The 15,973-nt window shown below is 42.6% G+C and overlaps 1 protein-coding gene and 1 pseudogene across 4 annotated transcripts in view; one reads left to right on the top strand and one right to left on the bottom strand.

Moving 5' to 3' along the window:
* The window catches only part of CD99L2 (CD99 molecule like 2), a 134,010-nt gene that overhangs the window by 98,861 nt on the left and 19,176 nt on the right, over positions 1-15,973 (bottom strand). The window lies entirely within an intron of this gene.
* LOC139438146 (heterogeneous nuclear ribonucleoprotein U-like) lies at positions 432-4,273 on the top strand (annotated as a pseudogene).

Below are 15,973 nucleotides of genomic sequence, written 5' to 3'. Positions count from 1 at the left end.
AGATGATTGAGTGCCTCTCTCCCACACGTGAGGTCCCAGGTTTGGTTTCCAGTGCCTCCTAAAGAGAAGACGAACAGACACAGAGAGCACACAGCAAGTGCTAAGACAATAGGGGGAAGGGGTATAAATGAAATAAAAATAAATCTTAAAAAAAAAAGATCACAGGAAGGAAGAAGATGTGGCTCAAATGGTTGAGCACCTGTTTTCCACCTGGGAGGCTCCGGGTTTGGTTCCCGGTGCCTCCTGAAAAACAAAAATGAACAACAAGCAAACAAATGAAAGACAAAAAAACAAAAACAAAAAACTCGGGGAAGCTGATGTGGCTCAGGAGTTGAGTGCTGGCTTCCCACATATGAGGTCCTGGGTTCAATTTCTAGCCCCTGGTATCCAAAAAAAAAGATACAAAAGGCAAAAAACAACACAGAAAGATCATGACTGCAGATATTGAGTATACTGAAGAGAAAAAGTATAGCAGAGCCAAATCTCCTCAGCCATCTGTTGAAGAAGATGAACACTTTGATAACACAATGGTTTGTCTTGATGCTTAAAATGGTGGTCTGCATTTTAATATAGTGAGAGATCACCTCAGTGTTTTTTCCCTAACCATGGAAAGAGGTTTTTTTAAATTATTTATTTTTATTTTTAGAGCTTTAGATTACATGTTACATAAAAAATATAAAGGATTTCCATATGCCCCACTCCCTCCCCCTCCCATACTTTCCCACATTAACATCCCTAATTAGTGTGGTATATTTGTTACAATTGATGATCCCATATTGAAGCATTGCTACTAACCATGGATTACAGTTTACATTGCAGTTTACATTCTGTCCCAAACAATTTTGTAGATTATGACAAAATACACAGTGGCCTGTATCCATCACTGCAATGTCATGCAGGACAATTCCAATGTCCCCCAAATGCCCCCATATTACACCTATTCTTCCCTCTCCCATCCCTCAGAACCTCTGGTGGCCATAGACTTTATATCAATGATAAGAGTTCCTCCATTGCTAGAATAATAGGTCTATAGTAGAATAAGAGTAAGTTTACTTTAGTCCATTGTTCATTCCCCAGTTGTGAGAATTTTGGGATGGTGATGCCCACTTTGCTTCCTATAGAGAGGGAGCTTAGATCCCATGGAACGGATGGATGGAACTATCTTGCTTGCAGTTGCAGACAATCTGTTCCTTGGTATGCGTGTTGTCCATCATCATCTCCTTGTTAGTTGTCCTGGGTGAGTCCAATGAACAGGAGAGTAGGTGTTGCAACTCTGCTGAAATTCATGGCTCAACTGGCACATGGACAGATCAAAGATTTATGTCTCTGGGTCATATATTTATCAAGCATAGTACTAATTATAGTCAAATAAAAGGGGCAGAAGAGCCATGTGTAGAGAACCTGTAAATGAGTCTAACTCTGTTGCATTGGGGAGCATAAATTCCAAAGTAAGGCCCACTTACAGGGTGCCAAATTCCTGAGCTGCCTGCCCTGCTTACAGTTGCTGAATGTCTCTAGAGCCCTCAGGAACCCCACTATTTGAAGCACTGTTTAATGTGGCAGGTGAACCCCATCCCATGCATCTCCCCATCACTGGCACCCTGCACCAGTGATCCTCCCCTGCCACAGCTATGATCCTTCTGTGATGCAAAACTTCTCCAAAAATGAAGCCAACAACATAAACCATCGAGAGTTTTGCTTTTCTTTGGGCTGGAGGAAGAGCATCTTACCGTGTTTTAAAGGGCAAAGTCTGTTTTGAGATGAAGGTTACAAAGAAGATCCCAGTAAGGCATTTGTATATAAAAGATATTTATATACATGAAGTTCAGATTGGCTGGTCCCTAACTACAAGTGGAATGTTGCTTGGTGAAGAAGAATTTTCTTACGGATATTCTCTAAAAGGAGTAAAACATGCAACTGTGAGACTGAATATTATGGAGAGAAGTTTGATGAAAATGATGTGATTACATGTTTTGTTAACTTTGAAAGTGATGAAGTAGAACTCTCCTATGCTAAGAATGGGCAAGATCTTGGCATTGCCTTCAAAATCAGTAAGGAAGTTCTTGCTGTACAGCCACTATTTTTTTAAAAAAATTATTTATTTTTGTCTTTAAAAAAAAAAGATAAATAGATCACACAAATGTTACATTAAAAAACATAAGAGGTTCCCATATACCCCACTCCCCAAAACCCCCGACTCCTCCCACATCAACATCCCCTTTCATCAGTAAGTCACATTCATTGCATTTGATGAATACACCCTGGAGCACTGCCTCACTGCATGGACCATAGCTTACATTGTAGTACACACTCCACCCAGTCTATCCAGTGGGTTATGGCAGGATAAACCATCTCCTGCATCTGTCCCTGCAATATCATTAGGACAACTCCAAGTCCTGAAAATGCCCCATATCATACCTCTTCCTCCCTTTCCCTACCCTCAGCAACTCCCGTGGCCACCTTTTCCACATCGATGATATAATTTCTTCCATTGCTAGAGTCACAATAATTCTATAGTAGAATACCAGTGAAACACTCTAATCCATATTATATTCCTCCATCCTGTGGACCCTGGGATGGTGATGTACACTCCACCTCTACATTGAGAGGGGGCTTAGATCCCACATGGATGATGGATGCGATTCTCCTGCTTACAGCTGTAGACTCTCTTGGTTCCCTGGTGTAGTGGTTGACCATCCTTACCCGCCTGTCAGTGTACTGCCACTCTTCCTGCATGTTCTTTGTCACAACTATGCAGTTGAATTTAATTTTGGCCAGAAGAAAAAACTATATTTCTCAATACCTGAAGACTATCTAGAATGTCCTTTAGAGGATCAAGTCAGAGGACCAAAGGAGCCTGAAGGGAGATGGTGAAGTTGCAATGACTGGCTTGCCAGGAGCTGGAAAATCTACCTGGGTTACTAAACATACAGCAGAAAATCCTGGTAAATACAACATTCTTGACAAAAATACCATTATGGATAAAATTATGGTGGCAGGTTTTAAGAAACAAATGGCAGATATTGGAAAACTAAACACACTGTTGCAGAAAGTCCCCCAGTGTCTTAGAAAGTTCATTGAGATTGCTGCCTATAAGAAGTGAAATTTCATTCTGGATCAGACAAATGTGTCTACTGCTGCATGGAGGAGAAAAATGTGCTGTTTGGAGGCTTCCAATGGCAAGCTGCTGTAGTTTGCCCAAAAGATGAAGACTATAAGCAGAGAACACAGAAGGCAGAAGTAGAGGGAAAAGACTTTCCAGAACATGCAGTTCTCAAAATGAAACTTTACGGGGAAACGGACTTGGCCCAGTGATTAGGGCGTCCGTCTACCACATGGGAGGTCCGCAGTTCAAACCCCGGGCCTCCTTGACCCGTGTGGAGCTGGCCATGCGCAGCGCTGATGCGCGCAAGGAGTGCCATGCCATGCAAGGGTGTCCCCTGCGTGGGGGAGCCCCACGCACAAGGAGTGCACCCGTGAGGAGAGCTGCCCAGCGTGAAAAGAAAGAGCAGCCTGCCCAGGAATGGCGCCGCCCACACTTCCCGTGCTGCTGACGACAACAGAAGCGGACAAAGAAACAAGACGCAGCAAATAGACACAGAAAACAGACAACCGGGGGGGGGGGGGGGGGGAATTAAATAAATAAATAAATCTTTTTTTTAAAAAAATTAAACTTTACGCTGCCAGAGATAGCTGAGAGATTGATGAAATAATCTACGATAAACTGTAGAAGGAAGAAGCCCAAAAACATCTGGAGCAATACAAGGAAGAAAGCAAAAAGGCTCTTCCCTCAGAAAAGAAACAGAACACTGACTCCAAGAAGAGCAATAAAAATAAGAGTGGCAAAAACCAGTTTCACAGATGGCCATAGAGGACATGAAGGATTTAACATGTGTGGTGGAAATTTCAGAGGGGGAGCTCCTGGGAATCGTGGTGGATATATGTCACAGAGAGGTGGTGGCGGTGGTGGAAGTGGTGGAATCAGCTATCCTTATTCTCGTGGCCCTGTTTTCCCCAGCTGAGGTGGCTATTCAAATAGAGGGAACTACAACAGAGGGAAATACAACCAGAATTGCAGAGGAAAAGGCAACAATCATGGCTACAAAAGTCAATCTCAGGGCTAAAACCAGTGGCAGCAGGCTCAATTCTGGGGTCAGAAGCCATGGAGTCAGTGTTACCACCAAGGATATTATTGAATACCCAAATAAAACGAACTGATAGATATTTCTCCAAAACCTTCACAAGAAGTTGACTGTTTTCCTTAGTAGGCTAACTTTTTTTATTATAATTTTTAAAATTTGATTGCCTTTTTAAAAAAGATACATAGATCACAAAAAACATTACATTATAAAAATATGAGAGGTTCCCATATACCTCCCCCACCCCCACCCCGACTCTTCCCACATCAACAACCTCTTTCATCATGGTGGCACATTCACTGCATTTGGTGAATACATCTTGGAACACTGCTGCACCACATGGATTATAGTTTACACTGTAGTTGTACACTCTCCCCAAGTCCATTCAGTGGGTTATGGAAGGGTATATAATGTCCAGCATCTGTCCCTGCAATATCATTTAGGACAATCCAAGTCCCAAAAATGCCCCCACATCACATCTCTTCTTTCTTCTCCCTGCCCTCAACAACTACCATGGCCGTTGATGTTCCACATCAACGATACAGTTTCTTCAATCAGTAGGCTAACTTTTTAAACATTCCACAAGAGGAAGTACCTGTGAACTCCTTTGTTAGAAGCTTTCTGGGTTGACTTTTTTTTCTTTTTGTACATTTTAAATTGCAGTTTTAAAGTGAATTGTAAGATTTGGGGAGTGGGGCATATGGGAATCCCTTAAATTTTTTATGTATCATTTTATGTAATCTAAGTGTCTTTTAAAAATAAATTAAAAATAATTAAAAAAATAAAGCGAATTGTAAGAAAATCTCAGCATTGTGCACAATAAGAAAATGTGTCAGTATTTCAAGGTTCTATATTTTATCTGTAAAATGTGACTTTTTTATCACAGCAAAAGTAAAATGTTGCTTTGTAAAAAAACAAACAAGTGAATCCACTTGAAATTGTTCCTTTAAGTGGAATCATTTGAGTAGAAACATTATGGTGCCTGGATCAAGTTCACATTATACCTAGATGACCACACCTGAGTTGGCAGGAGGCTGGGTTGAGGATTAAATGAATTCCATAGCTACATCACAAATGCATTAACTCACTGCCAGCGTCGACCAAGTTGAGTGCTTGGTGGGAAGGTGCCGTCCCACCTTCTCTTCTCTCCCAGTCAGCTGAATACACATAGTTGGGCCCACGATAAGGCCTCAGTAGAAGTGGGCTAGCAGAGGATCTGGAATTCCTTTTTCAGATGTCTGCCACATACTAACGAGAAGGTTCTAGGTAGGGGCTTTCATCCTTCCAAGCCTCTGGTTCCCTATCTTTAAAATGGGTTGGGGGTGGAGGGAGAACAACATAAGATAATGCACAGGAAGCATCTAGCACATCCTAGCAACTGATGAATGGGCACTGGGTTTATAACTGCTCCAGTTAAGCTTCAGGGGCTCTTAACAAGGGGTCCATGAGCTTGAACTGTATTTCAAAAAAACATCATTCTTGTGGGGACATGTTGGTGAGGGTGTGATATATTTATGAACTAATACACAATATAGTGTGGACTTAGTAAGGGATCATGGTTTTCACCTGACTGGCAAAGGGGTCCGTGGAACAAAAAAGGTTAACATCCCCTGCCTTAGACGCTGCTGCTGCTGCTGCTGCTGCCCAGGCGTGGGTGAGGTTACACTGACAATGGATTGCCCTCAGGTGACCCAGATGCTGTCTCCCAGACTCCCTTCTGACTCAGTGCATTCCTCCTTTCAAACAACACAACAGGCACAAGTGACTACTAAGTGTCAGACATCATGTCAGGCACTCGGGGTACAGAGCAGTAAGCAAGCCAAACATGGTCCCTGCCTTTGCAGAGCTTCTAGTCTACTGGGGAGGGAAAGACATTAATGACATTGTCACCCAACTGAAAAAAGGCATAATTCCAAACTACGATTAGAGCTCTGAAAGAATGACTTTGTTTACCTTATGTAATCGCTGTCTTCCCTGCTAAAACAGAAGTTCCCTGAAGGCAGGGACCATACCTGCTGTGATCACCACTGTATCTCTGAGACCTAAACCCCCAATATCATGGATGAATGACAACTGGGCACCTAAGTGAGGCAGAGCAATCAGAGAAGACTCCCTAAAAAGGTGACATCTGGTTTATGATCTGAACAATGAAAGGGAGTCGGCCATGTCAAATTTGGGAGGAGAACATTAAGGCAGACTGATGATGGTGGGGGATATATTTTGAGGTTGACTAAGTGGAAATTGATGTGGTATGCTGAAAAATGTATACCCAAAAGATATTCTATCGTAATCCCTGCTACCTATAAATGTGACATTATTTGGAAAGTGGGTCTTTGCAGATGGAATCAGGTTAAAGTGAGGTCATACTGAATTAGAATGGGGCCCCAAATCCAATGACTGGTATCATTATAAGAAGAGAAGAAACACAGACACAATACAGCCAGGGGAGAAGGCCATGTGACAATGGGGGCAGAGACTGGAGTGATGCAGCCACAAGCCAACAGATGCCAGCAGCCACTTCAAGCTGGAGGAGGCAAGGAAGGATTCTCCCTTAGAGTCTTTGAAGAGAGCATGGCACCATCAGCAGCTTGATTTCATCACAGTGATACTATTTCAGACTTCTAGCCTCCAGAATTGTGAGATAACAGATTTCTATTGTTTAAAACCACCCAGTTTGTGATCATTCGTTATAACAGCAATAGGAAACTCATACGGTTGGCACTATATTAGATGTGTCTTCCAGGGTTATGCTAAAAGAAACATGATGGGGGAATGTGACTTACTGAGAAAGAGATGAAAAATCCAAGCCCTGCTATTCTTAACAACCAGGCTATTCTGCCCCCTAGGTAAGTGGACATGCTGAGTTTGAGCTGCCTGCTCAGGGACATGTGGGATGAGTTATTCTCTCTCTTTCCTGCACCATCAGCCTCATTCAGACATGCCCTGATACTTCCCATCTTCCCCAAACCTTCTAATGCCCTACATCCCCCTCTAGCTGTACTCTGTCTTCATCCACAGGCCAACCTCTGAAAGAAAGGGTACCAGCAGCCTTTCCTTCTTCCCATTCATTCTTTGTCAACATTCTCCATCTAAACTCTCCCATCCTAAGAAAACCTTTACTCCTAGAAGGCATTAGATGATATCCCATGCTCCAAAGTGTTTGGAAAACTGTAAAATTTAAGGTTATCAACTTTATCAAAAATAAAACTGTATATCTACATACAAAAGAAAGAAGTTGAACCCCCTACCTCAAACCATATACAAAAATTAACTCAAAATGGATTAAAGACTTAAATGTAAGAGCAAAATCTATAAAATTCCTAGAAGAAAATATAAAAGTAAATCATCATGACCTTGGAAAAGGCAATTATTTCTTAAGTATGACATGCAAAGCATGAGCATCCAAAGAAATAAAAAAAGATAAACTGGACTTCATAAAACTTAAAATTTTGTGCTTCAAAGGACACTATCAAGAAGGTGAAAAAGAAACCCACAGAATGGGAAAAAATAGTTGCAAATCATATATTTGATCCAGAATATAAAAGACCTCTTATAATTCACATTTAAAAGACAACCCAATTTAAAAATGGGCAAAGAATCTGAACAGATATTTCTCCAAAGAAGAAATTCAAATGGCCAATAAGCACAGCAGTGGAAAAGATGCTGAACATCATTAGCCATCAGGAAAATGCAACTCAAAACCACAATGAGATCCACTTCCTATATACTAGGATGCCTAAAACCCAAAAAGATAGGCAAAATAACACGTTATGGGGGAAAAGGAACATTCACACATTGCTGGTGGAAATGTAAAAGGGTACAGCTGCTGGGGAAACAGTTTGACAGTTCCTTAAAAGGTAATCATAGAGTTACCATACTATCCAGCAATTCCACTTCCAAATTTATACCCAAGAGACGTGAAAACATACGACCACTCAAAGACTTGAACATGAATGTTCATATCAGCATTATTCGTCATAGCCAAAAAGTAGGAACAACTCAAATGGCCATCATTGGATGAGTGGATAACAAAACATTGTCTAGCCATTCACTGGAATTGTATGAAAAGGAAAGAAATTCTGATCCTGCTACAACATGGATGATCCTTGAAAGAAGCCGGACAGAAAAGGACAAATATTATATGGTTCCATTTGTGTATGAATTGTCCAGCATTGGCAAATCCAGAGAGACAGGAAGCAGATCTGTGGTTGACAGGGACTAGGAGGAGCGGGGAATGGGAATGATGGCTAATGGGTACAGGGTTTCTTTTGGGGGTGATGAAAATATCCCGGAACTAAACAGTAGGGATGGCTGCATAATCTTGTGACTATACTAAAAACCACGGGACTGTACACTTTAAGATGGTGAATTTTATGGTACGTGAATTGTATCTCATTTTTTTAAAGCCATAATAAAAGAAAAATTCTTTAGAAAACTATATGTTCACAGTGAAACCAGTGTAAAGGCGATTCTGGTAGACGACTGCAGGGAACTGGGCTCCAGTCTAAAACCAGGGCCTGCCTGCATAATCGGAAGCAGGAACAGGGACAAGAAGTAACCAAGCACTCAAAGGTGTGCAAAGAAGGACAGGGAGGTCAGATGTTCTGCTCACTATAAATATACCCGGCCTCTAGCCAGGGCCTGAGGATGCCTGCCCAAACATGAACAGGGTGTACTTCCAGGGACTGGGGGCCTTGCCTGAACACAAGAGAAGAATTCCCAACCTGATGCTTGTAATTTGAATTTCTGCAACTCTAACCCTATTTTTCCATGACCTAAGGAGCTTTCATTCAAAATAAATCCTTCAGTGAGTGTTTTTCATAGGATTATGGTGCCAGAAAGTCAGCACAGGACTTTTCAGTCACCAAACATGGGAGATGTACCAATATGTACCTGGGGAAGATGCAAAGATGAGAAAATTAGAGTTCTTGGCTTCAACCCGTTGGCAGAGTCATTTCAGCAAACAAGGCTATCATGTCCTCGTGCTCTGCCCATCACTCTAAGGCCTGACGCTGGAGATGTCCTCTGCCCCAATGCCCTCTCCCTCTGCCCCCAGAGAAGGTCTTCTCCCTTTCCAGCGCCTAGCTCAGCAGACACCCATGCCCTAAAGCCTGCCAGGCAGGGCGAGAACAGCGAGGGGTTGGTGAGGAGGGAGAAATCAGGAGGGCTGGAAGAGCATATGTGACAGGGAGTAGCCAGAGAAGAGGAAGGCAGATGACAAGGGGTTGGGGTGGGCAGTTGAGAGTATGAGGGTATGAGGATGATTGTGTGTTTTCCTTAGCATATAGGCTAGAACGGGGACACCATCGACTAAGATGGGGAGCACAGGAGAGACCAGCTTGGTGGAGAAAAGCTATGTCCAGCTTTGCACAGAACAGACTTGAGGTCTCATCCTCCTGACCCCACTGTGCACCCTTCCTTGAAACACTCTGTCTTAATCTCCATGGACCTTTTCCTCCCTGGTTTTTGTCCTATCTCCCTTATCACCAATGATTCTCAGTCACCTTTGCTGATCCTGTTCTGTCCGCCCTTTAAATGTTTGTCCTCCCTACATTTCTCTCTTCCGTGTTTACCCCCTCTCCTGGAGCGAGGCCATCTGTTTCTCTAGTTTTAGCTCTTATCATTCCCTCAAATCTAAATCCTCACACTCAAAAGGCCCCTGAGCTCTGGACACAGGGCTTCCAGACAGATGCCTCTCCCTACTTGAGTGTTTAGCCTGAGGTCATGTTTGAAAGCTATGTTTCAATATCTGCACATCAGCTGCAGCAAATACAACATGAATATGTAAAACGATCATTGCTGGGGAAGGGGGAAAAGGGTTTGATGTTGGATATATGGGAGCCCCTTATATTGTACATGTGAATTACTGTGATCTAAAACTTTTGTGAAGACAAAATTAAAAATTAGAGAAAAAAAAGGATGTAAACATTGAGGAAGAAATGAAAGGAACTGCCTTGCCACTGTAAATTAGGGCAACACCTATTGCAGTGATGAAAGGCAAAACGTTAAAAAAAAACCCTTTATAGTATTTTTCATTTTTTAATACCCCAAATTATTTTTACCTTATTTTAGTTTTTCTAAAGTAGTATGTATTCTATTTCAAATCTTTAAACCCATCACTTTCATTTTCCTATTAATTGAATTTGGCAATATATTAGGCTTCATTTTTTAAGAAGTTTTGGACCACAGAGAGGTTCAACTATGGCAGGGGAGGAACACGGGTATGGATTGTTATTGATGGGGGGCACATGGTTGGAAGGAAGTTCTCCAGGGCATGTATATAGGGTACATAAAAATGTTTGGATATATGCTGGGTATTTTCATAGTAGTTACAGTTACAAATGACAACTGAGGGAGTGCTGAGTTCCTAGCCAGAGGAGCTCCATTAAATTCCCCACTGAAACAGCAACAATCCCCTAAGTGCAAAGGTAAAGACCCAAAAAGAAGGATGGTCCAACAATGAGCCCTTGACACTGATGACTATGCTTATGAGCCTGTGTGCATGAAATATGAACTAGGCCTAGAGCTGCAGGGTGCCTAGGAGTTACCTCCTGAGAACCTCCATGTTGCTCAAATGTGCCCAAACTCAGCATGTAAATGCATCACATTACCTCCAGAGTGGGATATGACTCCCAGGGATGAGCCTCCCTGGCACAAAGGGATTATTACCAAGCACCAGCTGGTGATGTAACTAGAAAAATACCTTGAATAAAAGGGTCAACTCAGACCAGCAGAATATCTCAGCCTACATGTAGGATCAAGTGTTAAAAGCTGCTTTTTAACTGTGAATAAAAGGGGGAAATGGCAAAGACAAATGAGAGAATATAGCTAAGAGTCTTCAAAAAAGAGTCAGGATGTCATCAGAGGGGTCGCACTTACACACGCCTCAGCAGGACCCCAGAGACAGACAAAGTAGACACAACCCAAGATACTGGTTCTCCTGAGGGCTACAGAGACCCACAGGCTCTATGGTCATGGCAGATGGCTCTGGAATTCAGCACCGTGTCAACTGGCCCTACTTTGGAATTTGTGTTTCTGAGTATGATGGAGTTGGACTCAGATGTGACCTTTCTACACATACCTCTTCTGTCACTTTTACTGAACCTGTGGTAGGTGCTAGGGTTGGTGTATACTCATGAGACTTGAATCTCTGGACTGGCCATGTGCCAGCTGGGCGCTGAGCCTCAGAAGATGTGCAACTCCTACCCTCTGGTTCATTGGACTTACCCAGTCAGTTAACAGGGTAGTGTAGATGGTCAACCACCACACCAGGGAACCAAGAGTGCCACAACTCCAAGCAGGAGAATTGCATCCAACATCCATGTGGAATCTAAGCCCCCTCTCGATAGAGAGGTGGAGTGGACATCACCATTCCAGGGTCCACAGGATGGAGGAACAAAATAAGGATTAGAGTGGACTTACTAATATTCTATTATGGAACTATTGTGACAAGTAATGGAAGAAATTGTAGCATTTATGTAGAGAAAGTGTCCATTCCACATCTATGTCAAGAGGGGGCTTAGATTCCACATGGATTCTTTTTTTTTTTTTTAAGATTTATTAAGGAGGTTTGTTATTTATTTGCCCTTTGGGGGCTTAAAAAATGTATTCTTTACAACATGTTTGCAAAATTAGTTCCCAAGAATGTATGGTATCTTTTTTTTTTTTAAGATTTTTTTTTATTGACTTTGTAATAATATTACATTAAAAATATATATATATGAGGTCCCATTGAACCCTACCACCCCCACCCCACCTCTCCCCCCCCCCAGCAACACTCCTTCCCATCATCATGACACATCCATTGCATTTGGCAAGTACATCTTTGGGCACCTCTGCACCTCATGGTCAATGGTCCACATCATGGCCCATACTCTCCTCCATTCCATCCAGTGGGCCCTGTGAGGATTTACAATGTCCAGTGATTGCCCCTGAAGCACCATCCAGGGCAGCTCCATGTCCCAAAGACGCCTCCACCTCTCATCTCTTCCTGCCTTTCCCCATACCCATCAGCCATCATGTCCACTTTTCTCAATCCAATGCCAACTTTTCTATGTGGACATTGGATTGGTTGTGTCCATTGCACCTCTATGTCAAGAGGAGGCTCAGATTCCACATGGATGCTGGATGCAATCCTCCCACTTTCAGTTGTAATCACTCTAGGCTCCATGGTCCACATGGATTCTGGATGCAATCCTCCTGCTTTCAGTTGTAGCCACTCTTGGCTCCATGGTGTGGTGGTTGACATTCTTCAACTCCATGTTAGCTGAGTGGGGTAAGTCCAATAAACCAGAGTGTAGGAGCTGAAGTCTGTTGAAGCTCAGGGCCTGCTATCATATTGTCAGTTCAGGGATTCAGATCCCCTAGATATATCTTAAACCCCAGCATCAACTACAATTCCAGTAAAGTAACAGGGAAGACTTGTGAAAAGAGATCACATCTGAGTCCAGCTCCATCACGCAGAGACACCAACTCCAAAGAAGGGCCAACTGACATGGCAGTGAACTCCATCTGCCATGACCATAAAACCTGTGGGTCTCTTTAGCCCTCAGAAGACCCAATACCTGGGGTTGTATCTACTTTATCTCTCTGATACTCTGCTCAGGTGTGCATAAGGGCAATCCTTCTGACAACCTCCAGACTCTTTTTTAGAGACTCATAGCCATATAAACTCATTTGTCCTTTCCATTTCCCCCTTAATTTAGGTCAAAAAGCATTTTTAACTCCTGTTATTATATGTAGACAGGGATATTCTGCTGGTCCACGTTGAACCTTTTATTCATGGCCATTTTCTAGTTACGTCATCAGCTGGTACTTGGTAGTGATCCCTCGGCACCAGGGAGGCTCATCCCCGCGTGTCATGTCCCACACTGGGGGGAAGGCAGTGCATTTACATGCTGAGTTTGGCTTTGAGATTGGCCACATTTGAGTAACACGGAGGCTGTCAGGAGGGAACCCTTAGGCACACTGTTGCTCTACGCCTTGCTCTTATTTCAGGCAAGGCCCACAGGAAGGAGGAATACAGTAAGGATTAGAGTGGACTTACTGATATTTTATTCATGAACTATTGTGGTTAGCAATCAAGAAAATGTGGCATTGGTGTGGAAAAAGTGGCCATGGTGGCTGCTGGGTGTGGGGAATGGGAGGAAGAGATGATATATGGAGGCATTTTCGGGACTTGGAGTTGTCCTGGGTGGTGCTGTAGGGACAATTACCAGACATTGTAGATCCTCCCATGGCCCACTGGATGGAACGTGGGAGAGTATGGGCTATGATGTGGACCATTGACCGTGAGATGCAGCAATGCCCAGAGATGTACTCACCAAATGTAATGGAGGTGTCATGATGATGGGGGAGAGTGTTGCTGTGGGGGGAGTGGTGGGGTTGGGGCGGTGGGGGTGAATGGGGACCTCATATTTTTTGAATGTAATATTTTTTTAAAAATGAAAAAATAAATAAAATTTAAAAAAAAAGAAAGTGGCCATCGTAGTTGCTGAGGGCAGGGAGAAGGAAGAAGAGATGTGATGTGGGGGCATTTTTGGGTCTTGGAGTTGTCCTAAATGATGTTGCAGGGGCAGATGCTGGACATTATGTATCCTGCCATAACCCACTGAATGTACTGGCGGAGAATGTAAACTGCAATATAAACTATTATCCATGTGGTGCGGCAGTGCTCCAAAATGTATTCAACAAATGCAATGAATATGCCACAGAGATGAAAGATGTTGTTGATGTGGGAGGAGTGGGGTAAGGGGGGGGGGTGGCGGATATATGGGGACTTCATATTTTTTTAATGTAACATTAAAAAAATAAACAACTATATTAATTTAGAAAAAAAAAAGTCTTCAGTATTTACCACCAACTTTTTCAGACCATGACTTCCCTTTTCTGGGTGTATTATTTTGAATCACCTCTTGGTTGGCTGTTTTACATTAAAAAATATTTTTCCAGAAGAGTTAACAAGTAACATGTATATGCTAAAGTCTTACATTTTTTAATGCTATAACATTCCCGCTAAGCACTACTTTCACTGCATCCCACCGACTTTGCTAAGTTGTATTTTCATTTCACTCAGTAGCTCTCTATTCACCTCTTATTTGCATTGTCACAGTCAGTGAATAAAGCTTGGTTGTTGCTTTCAGTTTGGCTCATGGTCCTAATTGACCACCTCCACACCTTGTTGCTAGACACCTAAGTGAGTTTTGTTTTGTTTTAATTAATTTGTATGTACACACACTCTATATCCACCAAGTAAAAGCCCCCCCCTTCCCCACTTCCCCCATCCCCTAGTAACCGCTAATCTACTTTCTGTCTCTGAGCCATACATTTTTAAATTGAAATTCTTATTGAGATAATTATAGATTCACATACAGTTGTTAGAAATAATGTAAAGAGATTCCTTGGACACTTTGCCCAGTTTTACAAAAAAATATTATGTAAAACTATGGTACAATATCACAACCAGGATATTGTCCTTGATACAATCCATGATCTGATTGAGATTTGCCCAGTTTTACTGGCATTCATTGCATGTGTGTTTATTAAATTCTGTAGAATTTTACTAATTTTATCACCTGTGTTTGTTCTTTTTTTGCTTTTAAAAATTATTTTTAATTGTCTTTTTTTAAAGATACATAGATCACAAATAATGTTACATTAAAAAATATAAGAGGTTCCCATATACCTCACACACACACCCCACTCCTCCCACATCAACAATCTCTTTCATCATTGTGGCACATGCAAGGCATTTGGTGATTACATTTTGCAGCACTGCTGTACTGCATGGATTATAGCTTACATTGTAGTTTACACTCTCCCCCAGTCCATTCAGTGGGTTATGGCAGGATATATAATGTCCAGCATCTGTCCCTGCAATAGTCTTTAGGACAACTCCAATTCCCGAAAATGCCCCACATCACATTTCTTCTTCCCTCTCTCTGTCCTCAACAACTACCACGGCCACTGTTTCCACATCAATGATACAATTTCTTCCATTGCTGGAGTCACCATAGTTCTATAGTGGAATACCAGTAAGTCCACTCTAATCCATATTTTATTCCTCCATCCTGTGGACCCTGGAATGGTTTTGTCCTCTCCACCTTTAAATCGAGATGGGGCTTAGGTCCCACATTGTTGATGAATGCAATTCTCCTGCTTGCAGTTGTAGGCACTCTTGGTTCCCTGGTGTGGTGGTTAATCATCTTCACCTCCCTGTTAGCTGACCTGGGTAAGTCTAATGAACCAGAGACTAGGTGCTGCAACTCTGCTGAGGCTCAGGGCCCAGCTGGCACATGGGCAGTCCAGAGATTCAAGCCTCCTGGGTATATACCAACCCAAGCACCAACCACAAGTTCAGTAAAAGTGACAGAAGAGGCATGTGTAGAAAGGTCACATTTGAGTCCAACTCCATCATACTCAGGAGCACAAATTCCAAAAGTAGGGCCTTCTGACAAGGCACTAAACTCCAGCACCATGTGCCATGACTGTAGAACCTATGTATCTCTGTAGCCCTCAGGAGCACCAGTATCTAGGCTTGTATCTACAATAGCTGTCTCTGGGGATCATGTTGAGATGTGCGTAAGCACGACCCCTCTGATGACCTCCCAACTCATTTTGAAGTCTCTTAGCCATATAATCTAATTTGTCTTTACCATTTCCCCCTTTTATTCAAGGTCTTTTTCTAGTTGCATCACCAGTTAGTGATTGGTGATAATCCCTCAGCGTCAGGGAGGCTCATCCCCGGGAGTCACATCCCATGCTGGGGACAAGGTAATGCATTTATATGCTGAGTTTGCCTTAGAGAGGGGCCACATCTGAGCAACATGGAGGCT

This window comes from Dasypus novemcinctus, chromosome X (assembly GCF_030445035.2).
Source record: "Dasypus novemcinctus isolate mDasNov1 chromosome X, mDasNov1.1.hap2, whole genome shotgun sequence".
NCBI classification, from domain to species: Eukaryota; Metazoa; Chordata; class Mammalia; order Cingulata; family Dasypodidae; genus Dasypus; species Dasypus novemcinctus.
Note: the sequence above shows the minus strand (reverse complement) of the source record. Positions and strands in the feature narration are given on the sequence as shown.